This window comes from Phyllobates terribilis, unplaced genomic scaffold, assembly GCF_046119375.1.
Source record: "Phyllobates terribilis strain yellow unplaced genomic scaffold, ASM4611937v1 Scaffold_1__5_contigs__length_1240528914, whole genome shotgun sequence".
In the NCBI taxonomy this organism is placed as follows: domain Eukaryota; kingdom Metazoa; phylum Chordata; class Amphibia; order Anura; family Dendrobatidae; genus Phyllobates; species Phyllobates terribilis.
In genome coordinates, this window is record NW_027362761.1 from 1,012,619,135 (window position 1) to 1,012,634,575 (window position 15,441).

The window sequence follows — 15,441 nt, forward strand, 5'->3', positions numbered from 1 at the left end:
GGGCATCAATGTTTGATCGGCTGGGGTCCCACACCCGGCACCCCCGCCAATCAGCTACTATCGGTGCCGCCGGTACTTGCTTGCAGTGCTTGGCCGTCTAGCTGTAGTGGCCGCTGCAGGGTACTACACAACCGCTTCCAATTGAATTGAATTGAATAGGAGGCGGATGTGCAATACCCCTCGGAGGCCACTACAGCTAGACGGCAAGCAAGCACTTCCAACCGGCGGCCGCCGCCGCAGGCACCGATAACGGCTGATCGGCGGGGGTGCCGGATAGGGCATCAATGAAAAAGTTGTGGACAATTTCTTTAAGTGCATGTGAACATTTTTGCATTTGGGTGTCTGCAAAATTTTGCAGAGTTTTGCTTTTTCTTTCTCTTTGTTTCCTTGCATTTAACTTCGATGTGGTAATAAATCAGCTGAGAGGAGGTCGGAAAGACAGATAAAAGAGTTACCAATTCTCCTGTCAGACCGCTACTACCAGCTCACTGATGGATTCTCAGATAAATCATTCAGCAGCCAGCAAAACAGAGAATGTAGACGGCAAATCGGTTTCACTGAAAGGTTTGCAGGAATTGTAGCAAAGATTTTAGTAATAATATATGTAATTAAGTAATAAAAAAAAAGTTCCAAAATGTGTTGTTGTTGTGTGTGTGTAGAGTCCTGGCTGTGGTGCCGAGTGTGGGGACAGTGGCCAGTCCTGGCTGTGGTGCCGAGTGTGAGGACAGTGGCCAGTCCTGGCTGTGGTGCCGAGTGTGAGGACAGTGGCCAGTCCTGGCTGTGGTGCCGAGTGTGAGGACAGTGGCCAGTCCTGGCTGTGGTGCCGAGTATGGGGACAGTGGCCAGTCCTGGCTGTGGTGCCGAGTGTGAGGACAGTGGCCAGTCCTGGCTGTGGTGCCGAGTGTGAGGACAGTGGCCAGTCCTGGCTGTGGTGCCGAGTGTGAGGACAGTGGCCAGTCCTGGCTGTGGTGCCGAGTGTGAGGACAGTGGCCAGTCCTGGCTGTGGTGCCGAGTGTGAGGACAGTGGCCAGTCCTGGCTGTGGTGCCGAGTGTGAGGACAGTGGCCAGTCCTGGCTGTGGTGCCGAGTGTGAGGACAGTGGCCAGTCCTGGCTGTGGTGCCGAGTGTGAGGACAGTGGCCAGTCCTGGCTGTGGTGCCGAGTGTGGGGACAGTGGCCAGTCCTGGCTGTGGTGCCGAGTGTGAGAACAGTGGCCAGTCCTGGCTGTGGTGCCGAGTGTGAGGACAGTGGCCAGTCCTGGCTGTGGTGCCGAGTGTGAGGACAGTGGCCAGTCCTGGCTGTGGTGCCGAGTGTGAGGACAGTGGCCAGTCCTGGCTGTGGTGCCGAGTGTGAGGACAGTGGCCAGTCCTGGCTGTGGTGCCGAGTGTGAGGACAGTGGCCAGTCCTGGCTGTGGTGCCGAGTATGGGGACAGTGGCCAGTCCTGGCTGTGGTGCCGAGTGTGAGGACAGTGGCCAGTCCTGGCTGTGGTGCCGAGTGTGAGGACAGTGGCCAGTCCTGGCTGTGGTGCCGAGTGTGAGGACAGTGGCCAGTCCTGGCTGTGGTGCCGAGTGTGAGGACAGTGGCCAGTCCTGGCTGTGGTGCCGAGTGTGAGGACAGTGGCCAGTCCTGGCTGTGGTGCCGAGTGTGAGGACAGTGGCCAGTCCTGGCTGTGGTGCCGAGTGTGAGGACAGTGGCCAGTCCTGGCTGTGGTGCCGAGTGTGAGGACAGTGGCCAGTCCTGGCTGTGGTGCCGAGTGTGAGGACAGTGGCCAGTCCTGGCTGTGGTGCCGAGTGTGAGGACAGTGGCCAGTCCTGGCTGTGGTGCCGAGTGTGGGGACAGTGGCCAGTCCTGGCTGTGGTGCCGAGTGTGAGGACAGTGGCCAGTCCTGGCTGTGGTGCCGAGTGTGAGGACAGTGGCCAGTCCTGGCTGTGGTGCCGAGTGTGAGGACAGTGGCCAGTCCTGGCTGTGGTGCCGAGTGTGAGGACAGTGGCCAGTCCTGGCTGTGGTGCCGAGTGTGAGGACAGTGGCCAGTCCTGGCTGTGGTGCCGAGTGTGAGGACAGTGGCCAGTCCTGGCTGTGGTGCCGAGTGTGAGGACAGTGGCCAGTCCTGGCTGTGGTGCCGAGTGTGAGGACAGTGGCCAGTCCTGGCTGTGGTGCCGAGTGTGAGGACAGTGGCCAGTCCTGGCTGTGGTGCCGAGTGTGAGGACAGTGGCCAGTCCTGGCTGTGGTGCCGAGTGTGAGGACAGTGGCCAGTCCTGGCTGTGGTGCCGAGTGTGAGGACAGTGGCCAGTCCTGGCTGTGGTGCCGAGTGTGAGGACAGTGGCCAGTCCTGGCTGTGGTGCCGAGTGTGAGGACAGTGGCCAGTCCTGGCTGTGGTGCAGAGTGTGAGGACAGTGGCCAGTCCTGGCTGTGGTGCCGAGTGTGAGGACAGTGGCCAGTCCTGGCTGTGGTGCCGAGTGTGAGGACAGTGGCCAGTCCTGGCTGTGGTGCCGAGTGTGAGGACAGTGGCCAGTCCTGGCTGTGGTGCCGAGTGTGAGGACAGTGGCCAGTCCTGGCTGTGGTGCCGAGTGTGAGGACAGTGGCCAGTCCTGGCTGCAGTTCCTCTTACCTCCCTGGTGTGCGGCTCCGGCAGCAGGTAAGGACAGTCCAGCTCAGAGGAGCAAGAGAAGCAGCTTCATGACTCGGAGGTTCTCCAGAAAGAAGCCGAGTCCAGCTGCACTTTCAGAATAAGAGTCCTCCCCCTGCCTGTGTGTAACAGAAGGCGTAACTGCTCTACATGCCGGCCCGGCTGCTGCTGCTCCCAGCACATTTCCCGGGCACCAGCACAGCTGTCTGGAGTGCGGCTCAGCACTGCTTATACATAGTGTGTGGCAGCCTGCTCTAATACCCTACACTGTCTCCTCAGCCTGCTCTAATACCCCCACACTGTCTTCTCAGCCTGCTATAATACCCCTGCAGCGTCTCCTCAGCCTGCTCTAATACCCCTGCAGCGTCTCCTCAGCCTGCTCTAATACCCCTGCAGCGTCTCCTCAGCCTGCTCTAATACCCCTGCAGCGTCTCCTCAGCCTGCTATAATACCCTGCAGCGTCTCCTCAGCCTGCTCTAATACCCCTGCAGCGTCTCCTCAGCCTGCTATAATACCCCTGCAGCGTCCCCTCAGCCTGCTCTAATACCCCTGCAGCGTCTCCTCAGCCTGCTCTAATACCCCTGCAGCGTCTCCTCAGCCTGCTCTAATACCCCTGCAGCGTCTCCTCAGCCTGCTATAATACCCTGCAGCGTCTCCTCAGCCTGCTATCATACCCCTGCAGCGTCTCCTCAGCCTGCTCTAATACCCCTGCAGCGTCTCCTCAGCCTGCTCTAATACCCCTGCAGCGTCTCCTCAGCCTGCTCTAATACCCCTGCAGCGTCTCCTCAGCCTGCTCTAATACCCTACACTGTCTCCTCAGCCTGCTCTAATACCCCCACACTGTCTCCTCAGCCTGCTCTAATACTCTACACTGTCTTCTCAGCCTGCTATAATACCCCTGCAGCGTCTCCTCAGCCTGATATAATACCCTGCAGCGTCTCCTCAGCCTGCTATCATACCCCTGCAGCGTCTCCTCAGCCTGCTCTAATACCCCTGCAGCGTCTCCTCAGCCTGCTCTAATACCCCTGCAGCGTCTCCTCAGCCTGCTCTAATACCCCTGCAGCGTCTCCTCAGCCTGCTCTAATACCCCTGCAGCGTCCCCTCAGCCTGCTCTAATACCCCTGCAGCGTCTTCTCAGCCTGCTATAATACCCCTGCAGCGTCTCCTCAGCCTGCTCTAATACCCCTGCAGCGTCTCCTCAGCCTGCTCTAATACCCCTGCAGCGTCTCCTCAGCCTGCTCTAATACCCCTGCAGCGTCTCCTCAGCCTGCTATAATACCCTGCAGCGTCTCCTCAGCCTGCTCTAATACCCCTGCAGCGTCTCCTCAGCCTGCTATAATACCCCTGCAGCGTCCCCTCAGCCTGCTCTAATACCCCTGCAGCGTCTCCTCAGCCTGCTCTAATACCCCTGCAGCGTCTCCTCAGCCTGCTCTAATACCCCTGCAGCGTCTCCTCAGCCTGCTATAATACCCTGCAGCGTCTCCTCAGCCTGCTATCATACCCCTGCAGCGTCTCCTCAGCCTGCTCTAATACCCCTGCAGCGTCTCCTCAGCCTGCTCTAATACCCCTGCAGCGTCTCCTCAGCCTGCTCTAATACCCTACACTGTCTCCTCAGCCTGCTCTAATACCCCCACACTGTCTCCTCAGCCTGCTCTAATACTCTACACTGTCTTCTCAGCCTGCTATAATACCCCTGCAGCGTCTCCTCAGCCTGATATAATACCCTGCAGCGTCTCCTCAGCCTGCTATCATACCCCTGCAGCGTCTCCTCAGCCTGCTCTAATACCCCTGCAGCGTCTCCTCAGCCTGCTCTAATACCCCTGCAGCGTCTCCTCAGCCTGCTCTAATACCCCTGCAGCGTCTCCTCAGCCTGCTCTAATACCCCTGCAGCGTCTCCTCAGCCTGCTCTAATACCCTACACTGTCTCCTCAGCCTGCTCTAATACCCCCACACTGTCTTCTCAGCCTGCTCTAATACCCCTGCAGCGTCTCCTCAGCCTGCTCTAATACCCCTGCAGCGTCTCCTCAGCCTGCTCTAATACCCCTGCAGCGTCTCCTCAGCCTGCTCTAATACCCCTGCAGCGTCTCCTCAGCCTGCTCTAATACCCCTGCAGCGTCTCCTCAGCCTGCTCTAATACCCCTGCAGCGTCTCCTCAGCCTGCTCTAATACCCCTGCAGCGTCTCCTCAGCCTGCTCTAATACCCCTGCAGCGTCTCCTCAGCCTGCTCTAATACCCCTGCAGCGTCCCCTCAGCCTGCTCTAATACCCCCGCAGTGTCTCCTCAGCCTGCTATAATACCCCCGCAGCGTCCCCTCAGCCTGCTCTAATACACCTGCAGCGTCTCCTCAGCCTGCTCTAATACCCCTGCAGCGTCTCCTCAGCCTGCTCTAATACCCCCGCAGCGTCCCCTCAGCCTGCTCTAATACCCCCGCACTGTCTCCTCAGCCTGCTCTAATACCCCCGCACTGTCTCCTCAGCCTGCTATAATACCCCCACACTGTCTCCTCAGCCTGCTCTAATACCCTCACACTGTCTCCTCAGCCTGCTCTAATACCCCCACAGTCTCCTCAGCCTGCTCTAATTCCCCCACACTGTCTCCTCAGCCTGCTCTAATAACCCCACACTGTCTCCTCAGCCTGCTCTAATACCCCCACACTGTCTCCTCAGCCTGCTCCAATACCCCCGCACTGTCTCCTCAGCCTGCTCTAATACCCCTGCAGTGTCCCCTCAGCCTGCTCTAATACCCCTGCAGCGTCTCCTCAGCCTGCTCTAATACCCCTGCACTGTCTCCTCAGCCTGCTATAATACCCTGCAGCGTCTCCTCAGCCTGCTCTAATACCCTGCAGCGTCTCCTCAGCCTGCTCTAATACCCGTGCACTGTCTCATCAACTTGCTCTAATACCCCTGCAGTGTTTCCTCAGCCTGCTCTAATACCCCTGGCACTGTCGCATCAGCCTGCTCCAATACTCCTGCAGCGTCTCCTTAGCCTCCTCTAATACCCCTGGCACTGTCGCCTCAGCCTTCTCTAATACCCCTGCAGCGTCTCCTCAGCCTGCTCTAATACCCCTGCAGCGTCTCCTCAGCCTGCTCTAATACCCCTGCAGCGTCTCCTCAGCCTGCTCTAATACCCCTGCAGCGTCTCCTCAGCCTGCTCTAATACCCCTGTACTTTTTGATGCTTCCCCCTTCTGTCATGTTGTACATATATTTGTGTTTTTCCAGCTGTTTATTAATTCCTGGTTATGGGAGAGCTGGGGGACATTAGCCATCATTACTTCTGAAATGGTTTTTAACAACTTCATCCATGTTCACATAGCCATCAGCTATTTTTCCCGTAAAAAGTGATGGACACTATGTCAGGATCTAGTGGATCCCATTATAAGCCAGTGAGGTCCATCAGTCATTACTGGTCGTACTAAGCGATGTGACTTACATTATAACTGGAGACCAGAACACAGGAAAGTAAACTCTGCCAGTTATGTAGCAAGTAGTGTTGAGCGATACCTTCCGATATCAGGAAATATCGTATCGGATTGGATCGGGCCGATACCCAAAAAGTATCGGATATCGCCGATTCCGATACCGGAAACCAATGCAAGTCAATGGGACACAAATATCGGAATGAAAATAAACCCTTTCTTTCCTTGTAGGTTAATTCTACATGAAGGAAAACAACTAAGAATAATGTAGAATGACATGAAAAGCCGGCAATTCAGCAGCGGCATACACCGGTACCCGACAATTTACAACAGAAAGAATAGAGCTTCACACATAGATTAGATAGATAGAAACATGTCAGTCACATATATATGAAGTACAGTGACAGTGTTGCTTACTGTACTTGTCATTTAGTGTAAAGGATTTATTAAAAAAAATATTAGTGTTTTCATGCACCGTCTCTTTAAAAAAGCCGGCCGGCAATTCAGCAGCGGTACCCGACAATTTATAACAGACAGAATAGAGCTTCACACATATATTAGATAGATATATATGTGGCTGACATGTTTCTAAGAAGTACAGTGACAGTGTTGCTTACTGTACTTGTCATTTAGTGTAAAGGATTTATCTAAAAAAATAATAGTGTTTTCATGCACCGTCTCTTTAAGAAAGCCGGCCGGCAATTCAGCATCTGTACCCGACAATTTAGAATAGAAAGAATAGAGAATCACACATAGATTAGATAGATAGAAACATGTCAGTCACATAAATATGAAGTACAGGGACAGTGTTGCTTACTGTACTTATCATTTAGTGTAAAGGATTTATTAAAAAAAATATTAGTGTTTTCATGCACCGTCTCTTTAAAAAAGCCGGCCGGCAATTCAGCAGCGGTACCCGACAATTTATAACAGACAGAATAGAGCTTCACACATAGATTAGATAGATAGAAACATGTCAGTCACATATATATGAAGTACAGTGACAGTGTTGCTTACTATACTTGTCATTTAGTGTAAAGGATTTATTTAAAAAAATAATAGTGTTTTCATGCACCGTCTCTTTAAGAAAGCCGGCCGGCAATTCAGCATCTGTACCCGACAATTTAGAATAGAAAGAATAGAGAATCACACATAGATTAGATAGATAGAAACATGTCAGTCACATATATATGAAGTACAGTGACAGTGTTGATTACTGTACTTGTCATTTAGTGTTAAAATAAAGGATTTATTTAAAAAAAAATTGGCGTGGGGTTCCCCTTAATTTTAGGCTCTAGCGGAGGTTAAGCAGACAGCTGGGGCAAATGTTTGAAGCCTGGGAAGGGGGTAATACCCACGGAGCTTCCCAGGCTACTAATATCAGCCCCCAGCTGAATACCTAGCCTTTACTAGCTATTAAAATGGGGGAACCCCCCCCAAAAAAATAACGTGGGGTCCCCCCTAATTTAATAGCTAGCACAGGCTAGGCAGACAGCTGGGGGCTGATATTAATAGCCCAGGAAGGGTGCCATGAATATTGGCCCCCTCCCAGGCTAGAAACACCAGCCGTCAGCCGCCCCAGAAATGGCGCATCCATAGGATGCGCCAATTCTGGCACTTAGCCTCGCTCTTCCACGCTGCCCTGGTGCGGTGGCAGGGGGTAATAGGGTTGGGGTTGATGTCAGCTTATAATGCCAGCTGACATCAAGCCCAGGTTAGTAATGGAGAGGCGTCTATAAGACACCCCCATTACTAACCCCATAGTCAAAGTTAAAAGAAAACACAAACACCCAGAATAAAGTCCTTTAATTGAAATAAAGACACAATTCTTTATAGTTCTAAATTAAACCATACTTACCACCACGCCCATTCCAGCTGAAGCCAACGATCTCCTGCAATAAAAGTAAAATAATAAAGCAACCTCATCCTTACCTTTCCATGGTTCCCACGACAGCTTCAGCTCTGCTACATCGAGATGACAGGCTGAACCGCAGCAGAACGCTGCCATCCAGCCTGTCATCCCGCAGACACTGAGAAGCGCAGGCATGCTTGCGCTCCTCAGTGTCTCTCTGTGACGTCATCCAGATGAGCCGAGTTCATGTCCAATGAACTCAGCTCACCTCATGCACGTCACTGACAGCGTGGGAAAATTCTCCTGCACTCAGCGCTTCAGCGTGAGAATTCTCCCACGCTGTCAGTGATATACATGAGGTGAGGTCATGTCCAATGAACTCAGCTCACCTCATGCACGTCACTGACAGCGTGGGAAAATTCTCACGCTGAAGTGCTGAGTGCAGGAGAATTTTCCCACGCTGTCAGTGACGTACATGAGGTGAGCTGAGTTCATTGGACATGACCTCGGCTCATCTGGATGCCGTCACAGCCAGACACTGAGGAGTGGAAGTATGCCTGCGCTTCTCAGTGTCTCCGGGATGACAGGATGGATGGCAGCGTTCTGCTGCGGTCCAGCCTGTCATCTCGATGTAGCAGAGCTGAAGCTGTCCTGGGAACCATGGAAAGGTAAGGATGAGGTTGCTTTATTATTTTACTTTTATTGCAGGAGATCGTTGGCTTCAGCTGGAATGGGTGTGACTGTAAGTATGGTTTAATTTAGAACAATAAAGAATTGTGTCTTTATTTCAATTAAAGGACTTTTTTCTGGGTGTTTGTGTTTTTTTTAAATACTTTACTAGAAATTCATGGTGGTCATGTCTAATATTGGCGTGACCCCATGAATTTCGGGCTTAGGGACAGCTGATAATGCCAAGCTGGCGTTAACCCCTTTATTACCCAGTGAGCCACCGCACCAGGGCCCTGGATGAGTTGGGTACAGCGCCAGAAGATGGCGCTTCTATGAACGCGCCATTTTCCGGGGCGGCTGCGGACTGCAATTTGCAGCGGGTGGGGCCCAGAAAGCTTGGGCCTCCCTGCGCTGCGGATTCCAGCCCCCAGCTGACTTGTTGTACCTGGCTGGACACAAAAATAGGGCGAAGCCCTACGTATTTTTTTTTTAAATTATTTCATGAAATTCATGGAATAATTAAGAAAAAAAGGGCTTCCCTATATTGTTGTGTCCGGCTAGGTACAAATAGGCAGCTGGTGGTTGGGGGCAGCCCGTTCCTGCCTGCTGTACCTGACTGGACACAAATATAGGGCGAAGCCCCACATAATTTTTTTTTAATTATTTCATGAATTTCCTGAAATAATTAAAAAAAAATTGACGTGGGGCTTTGCACTATATTTGGGTCCAGCCAGGTACAGCAGGCAGGAACGGGCTGCCCCCAACCACCAGCTGCCTATTTGTACCTGGTTGGACACAACAATATAGGGAAGCCCTTTTTTTCTTAATTATTCCATGAATTTCATGAAATAATTAAAAAAAAAAAAACGTGGAGCTTCTCCCTATTTTTGTGTCCAGCCAGGTACAACTAGGCAGCTGGGGGATGGAATCTGCAGCGCAGGGAGGCCCAAGCTTTCTGCCCCCCGCTGAAAATTGCAGTCCGCAGCCGCCCCGGAAAATGGCGCGTTCATAGAAGCTGGATGCTGTACCTGGCTGGCATACAAAAATATGGCGAAGCCCACGTCAAAAGTTTTGGGAAAAATTAATTAAAAAATAAATAATAATTTAGGGACTGCATCTTTATTAACTCCTCAAATGTCATTTAGTGTTAAAATAATGGATTTATTTAAAAAAAAATGGCGTGGGATCCCCCATAATTTTAGTCTCTAGCGGAGTTTAAGCAGACGGCTGGGGCAGATGTTTGAAGCCTGGGAAGGGGGTAAAACCCACGGAGCTTCCCAGGCTACTAATATCAGCCCCCAGCTGAATACTTAGCCTTTACTAGCTATTAAAATGGGGGACCCCCCCCAAAAAAATGACGTGGGGTCCCCCCTATTTTAATAGCTAGCAAAGGCTAGGCAGACAGCTGGGGGCTGATATTAATAGCCCAGGAAGGGTGCCATGAATATTGGCCCCCTCCCAGGCTAGAAACACCAGTCGTCAGCCGCCCCAGAAATGGCGCATCCATAGGATGCGCCAACTCTGGCACTTAGCCTCGCTTTTCCACGCTGCCCTGGTGCGGTGGCAGGGGGTAATAGTGGTGGGGTTCATGTCAGCGCCAGCTGCCATGAAGCTCAGGTTAGTAATGATGGGCGTCTATAAGACACCCCCATTACTAACCTACAAAGTGTTAAAAAGAAAAAACACACTACACCCAGAAAAAAATAATTTATTTGAAATAAAACACACAATTTTATTTAATTCTTAGTTTACTAAAAATAATAGTTACCTGTCCACGTTCCTGCGCTGATCTCCCATGCACAGCTGTCACATCTGGAGATGGTGACAGCTGTGCATGGCTGCTGTAAGCTCACGCTGCCGGGAACACGTCCGCTCCCGGCAGCGGGAGCCACTGACTGAGGTCACCGGAGTGCATTCAGGCAGCGCAGCTCCGGAGACCTCCTTTACGGCACTGCTGTACCGTGGGAATTTCTCACGATACAGCAGGGCCGTAAAGGAGCTAACCGGAGCAGCGCTGCCTGAACTCCGGTGAACCCTTACGGCCCCGTCATTCTAGCGGCGGCAGCGGTTCAGAGCGGTCACATTCCATGTGGCTGCTCTGAACTGGAGATCTTCGTGGGACACTCGTGGACTACTACGGAGGGGTAAAGATAAGGTTGTGGTTTATTATTTTATATTTTATTACAGGAGATCGATGGCTTCGGGGAATTAGGTGTCTTGGTGAGTATAGGTGTAGTTTTTTATTTTTTACTTTATTTTAGGTGGCGATCGGCGGGGACAGGTAATGTATGAACTAATTTCTTTTAGGTAACCACTGGCCACCAATGACATGTATTTAAAATTTATTGGGGACACAGTAGGGCAATTTAAATAGCAGGATCAGTCTGATGGGAACTACTGCTCCCATCGAGCTGATCCTGCTGGCAGGAGTGGACGGGGGACAGACATAGGCCGATGGGAGTAGTAGTGTCACATCGGCCTATGTCTGCCTGCACGCACACACCCGCACACACACCGCACACACCCGCACACATCGCACAGACACCGCGCACACCCGCACAAACATCGCGCACACCCGCACAAACATCGCGCACACACCCCGCACACACACTAATCATGACGGTCTGATCGTCTGGGAGGTGAGGCTGACCTGTGCGGCCGTGGGAAAGTTCATGTGAGTTCATGCAGTCAAGCATGAACCCTCTGAGGGCACCGCGGCTAATTCAAATGAACAGCTGATCGGCATCAGCTGATACCTCAGCTGTTCATTTGAAATAACCGGCGGGAAAGCGCAGCACAGAACGGGAAAGCCGGCGGTGAAGTCTTTTCACTGCCGGCTTCCCCGCCCGGGTCCTTCACTCCCCGCTCCTTGGAGCTGCGCTCCCCGCCCGGTCCTAACTTACGATCGGGATGGGAGGTGGCGAGGGGAGCGGAGGATCGGGGTCGGAGGCTGCGGGGAAGCAGTATGGGGCTGTGTGATTGTTTAAAAGCCGGCGGCTTTTTACCGCGCGCCGGCTTTTAAACAATCAGGAGAATTCTCCCCCGCTGGGATGGCATTCTGATGACAGGCTGGATCGCGCTGCCATCCAACTGGTCATCCTTCACAGACACTGCAGAGCGCAGGCATTATGGGAACTTCCGATTCCGGTATCCGATATTGTAAAAGTATCGGAATTAAGTATCGGAATTCCGATACCGCGAATATCGGCCGATACCCGATATTGCAGTATCGGAATGCTCAACACTAGTAGCAAGGCCACACAGCTCCAGCTACACAGCTACAGAACCAGTCACATTCACTTCTCAGCAGTCTGGGAGAGCAGTAACTATGTATAACATATATAGGTTATTTGGCAGAAGCGATACATGATTTTTAAAATTGCTTAAAAGTAATTGTTCTTGGCAGCACATGAATCTGTGGTGAGAACAATGACAGTCTATGCGTACAGCACAGTGTATTACTGATCGTTCAGTGCACATGGGCAGTGCGGTTGCCCTCTTTAGGGCTCACGCAGATGAGTGTATATATCAGACATGTGCTATCTGATTTTTAAATCGGACAACACACTGACACATGTTATTCAATAGGGCTGTTAAAATGAATGATTTTTTTCTTGGTAGGAGTGTCCGTGAGAAAATAAAAACAATCGCATCACAAACTACTTTCATCTAAGTCTCAGATGAAGCTCACACATTCAAGTCTATGAGTTCGAGAAAAAAAAAATTGGACCCCACACGGACCATCCGAGTGGCATCTAATATTTCCGGATAGATTTCTATTATAAACCTAGGAAACTGTATGTGATCATGTACGTATTTTAATGTAGGTGTGTGAAAACGGAGCACACACAGAAGTAAAATAAACGGACACACGGATGGCACATGTATGAAAATTAGAAAAAAATTGTCTGAGATTTCTGGATGAAACTCGGAAGATTTTTCACCCGCTGGTCGCACCCTTAAACAGACTATTTAAAGACCGCCAAACAGCTTCTAGGTCGCGGATCAGCGGTCGTTTAGCAGCTGCCATTGACCAGTAAATGCACCCCAAGACCTTTCTGGCAGTATGCAGCCACAGATGGGGATATCACTCCCCTATATTTACAGGTGAATTTGGGGAATTTAGGAGAAGATACAGCATTAATAAATTATCAGCAGTCTGGTGGGAGTTTGAAGTATCCTGTATACAACAATTTACTAGATTGTTACTAACAGGACGCCATTAATCATTCACAGCAGGGAAGCCGGGGGAATTTCCAGGCATCGGTCCTGCAGAATACTGACAGTGATACAGCTCTGCCTGTTACTACCCGACGCCCCACAGCTAAAGGAAGGGCCACTAATGATACCATGATATTAGAGAGCTGCTAAGCATGTAATAGGACGCAGTGACGCACTACATATAAGTGGCAGCCGTGGTCATTCATACAGTGAGCAGGAGCGAAGAAATAGATTTGGGTTTTAAGAAGCCTGAAGAGCTGGAATTGGTTTGATATGTGATGCTCTTCCAGAAATACTGTAGAGAATGGTACGAGAACCAGACAGGACTATCCACAAACTACATCTACCATCCAAATCCAAAGGTCTGCCCTCCAAACCCTACTCCAATTTGGGGCAGTTCTGTGGGCGATCTTATTGCCTGCAACTGATTTTTGTTGATGAGGCTTTCTAACGTGTGGTCGGCCTTATGTCCTGTGACAGGACAGGCGCACCATAAAGGAGACCTGCATTCAGGTTAATGATGTCTTGTCTGAGAACAGCATAAAGTAGAGACAGAGGCCCCCAGACCAGCTTTGTCTTATTAATGCATGTCCTGAAATAGTTCTTATAACATCAAGTATTCATGAGCACTCCCCTTATAGGGAGAAACGTCAGTAGGGGGAACCACAGCTCATACATGTCAAGGGGTCTGGAGCGCCGCTTGTACATAATGGGGAGGACTCCAGCGCTCAGCAAATTCCGCAGAATATAAACTCAGATTTTATGGAAACTACTTTAAAGCATGGCGACAGATTCCCTTGAAGGCTGATATTTGAGGGCTCTTCCTCACCCCATACTTCCCGATGTTGGGGGACCGGTCTACATCAGCGCTCTCGATACAGCTGAATTTCCTGTACAGGTTACATAGGAGTGAGACTGAGAATGGCTCAGGATCTGTCTTTATGAAAACTCCCATAATGTTGGTCAGTAAGTAATTGCCCGGCTCCTATGACACAAAGGTTCATGTGAAACTATAGTAAAAGACAATTTATTATTATTAGAAGAGAATCTGTCATCATTTCCCTATAGTAGTAAAATCACCCTCCTACTGATAGATAAAAATAGAAATGTACTCCATGTCCCATTACAACATTTACATGGCTTCAATAACCAGTGAGTTCTGCAGAAACGCATGGCAGTGTGGTAGGGGGTGCTCAATGACATGAGTGGGTGTCACCGTCATACATTTATGTATTACTTGTATCAGTCATAGTGCACGTTACACAATAAGACAACACATACAAACTTATGATGAGCTGTCAGTGTTTGATCTCGTGAGCTCACTGAAGGGCTCACAGCACTGCTGTGAGTCTAGAGGGTAAGCTTTAGTGCCAGGCACAGCCAATCACGTGGTTGCACTATGGTACCTACTGTATGTATAGAATACAAGAGACCTGGCGCTTGAACCCATAACCCCCGATAATGCTGCAGCACATGTCAAGGGGGCTTTAATGAAAATTTTATTTGCAGAATGTCTCACCAATAGTGTTGAGCATTCCGATACTGAAATATCGGGTATCGGCCTATATTCGCGGTATCGGAATTCCGATACTTAATTCCGATACTTTTACAATATCGAATACCGGAATCGGAAGTTCCCATAATGCCTGCGCTCGGCAGTGTCTCTGAAGGATGACAAGCTGGATGGCAGCGCTCAGCTGCGATCCAGCCTGTCATCAGAATGCCATCCCAGAATTCTCCTGATTGTTTAAAAGCCGGCGGGCGGTAAAAAGCCGCCGGCTTTTAAACAATCACACAGCCCCATACTGCTTCCTCGCAGCCTCCCACCCCGATCCTCCGCTCCCCTCGCCACCTCCCATCCCGATGGTAAGTTAGGACTGGGGAACGGGGAGCGCAGCACCAAGGAGCGGGGAGCGAAGGACCAGGACGGGGAAGCCGGCAGTGAAAAGACTTTACCGCCGGCTTTCCCGTTCTGTGCCGCGCTTTCCCGCCGGTTATTTCAAATGAACAGCTGAGGTATCAGGTGATGCCGATCAGCTGTTCATTTGAAGTAGCCGCGGTGCCCTCAGAGGGTTCATGTGAGTTCATGCTTCACTGCATGAACTCACATGAACTTTCCCACGGCCGCACAGGTCAGCCTCACCTCCCAGACGATCAGACCCATCAGGATTGGTGTGTGCGCAGTGTGTGCGGTGTCTGTGCGATGTCTGCGGGTGTGTGCGTGCAGGCAGACATAGGCCGATGTGACACTACTACTCCCATCGGCCTATGTCTGTCCCCCGTCCACTCGTGCCAGCAGGATCAGCTTGATGGGAGCAGTAGTTCCCATCAGCCTGATCCTGCTATTTAAACTGCCCCATGTGTTATTTTTGCCCCTATACGTGTTTTTTTAGGCCCCCATATATATTTGTTTTTGGTCCCCAATAAATTTTAAATACATTTCATTGGTGGCCAGTGGTTACCTAAAATAAATTAGTTCATACATTACCTGTCCCCGCCGATCGCCACCTAAAATAAAGTAAAAAATAAAAAACTACACCTATACTCACCTAGACACCTAATTCCCCGAAGCCATCGATCTCCTGTAATAAAATATAAAATAATAAACCACAACCTTATCTTTACCCCTCCGTAATAGTCCACGAGTGTCCCACGAA

The 15,441-nt window shown here is 50.8% G+C and overlaps 1 protein-coding gene across 4 annotated transcripts in view; it reads right to left on the reverse strand.

The window, feature by feature from the left end:
* Positions 1-15,441, reverse strand: part of PALLD (palladin, cytoskeletal associated protein) — a 542,838-nt gene that overhangs the window by 123,771 nt on the left and 403,626 nt on the right. Inside the window, exon 1 of one of the 4 annotated variants that reach the window (XM_073644184.1) lies at positions 2,608-2,761. The exons of 2 other annotated variants lie outside the window; for them this stretch is intronic. The gene's annotated coding sequence lies outside the window, so the exon portion shown is untranslated. Of the gene's footprint in view, positions 1-2,607; positions 2,762-15,441 lie in introns of those variants that run through there. One more of the 4 variants, XM_073644176.1, reaches the window with a different exon arrangement.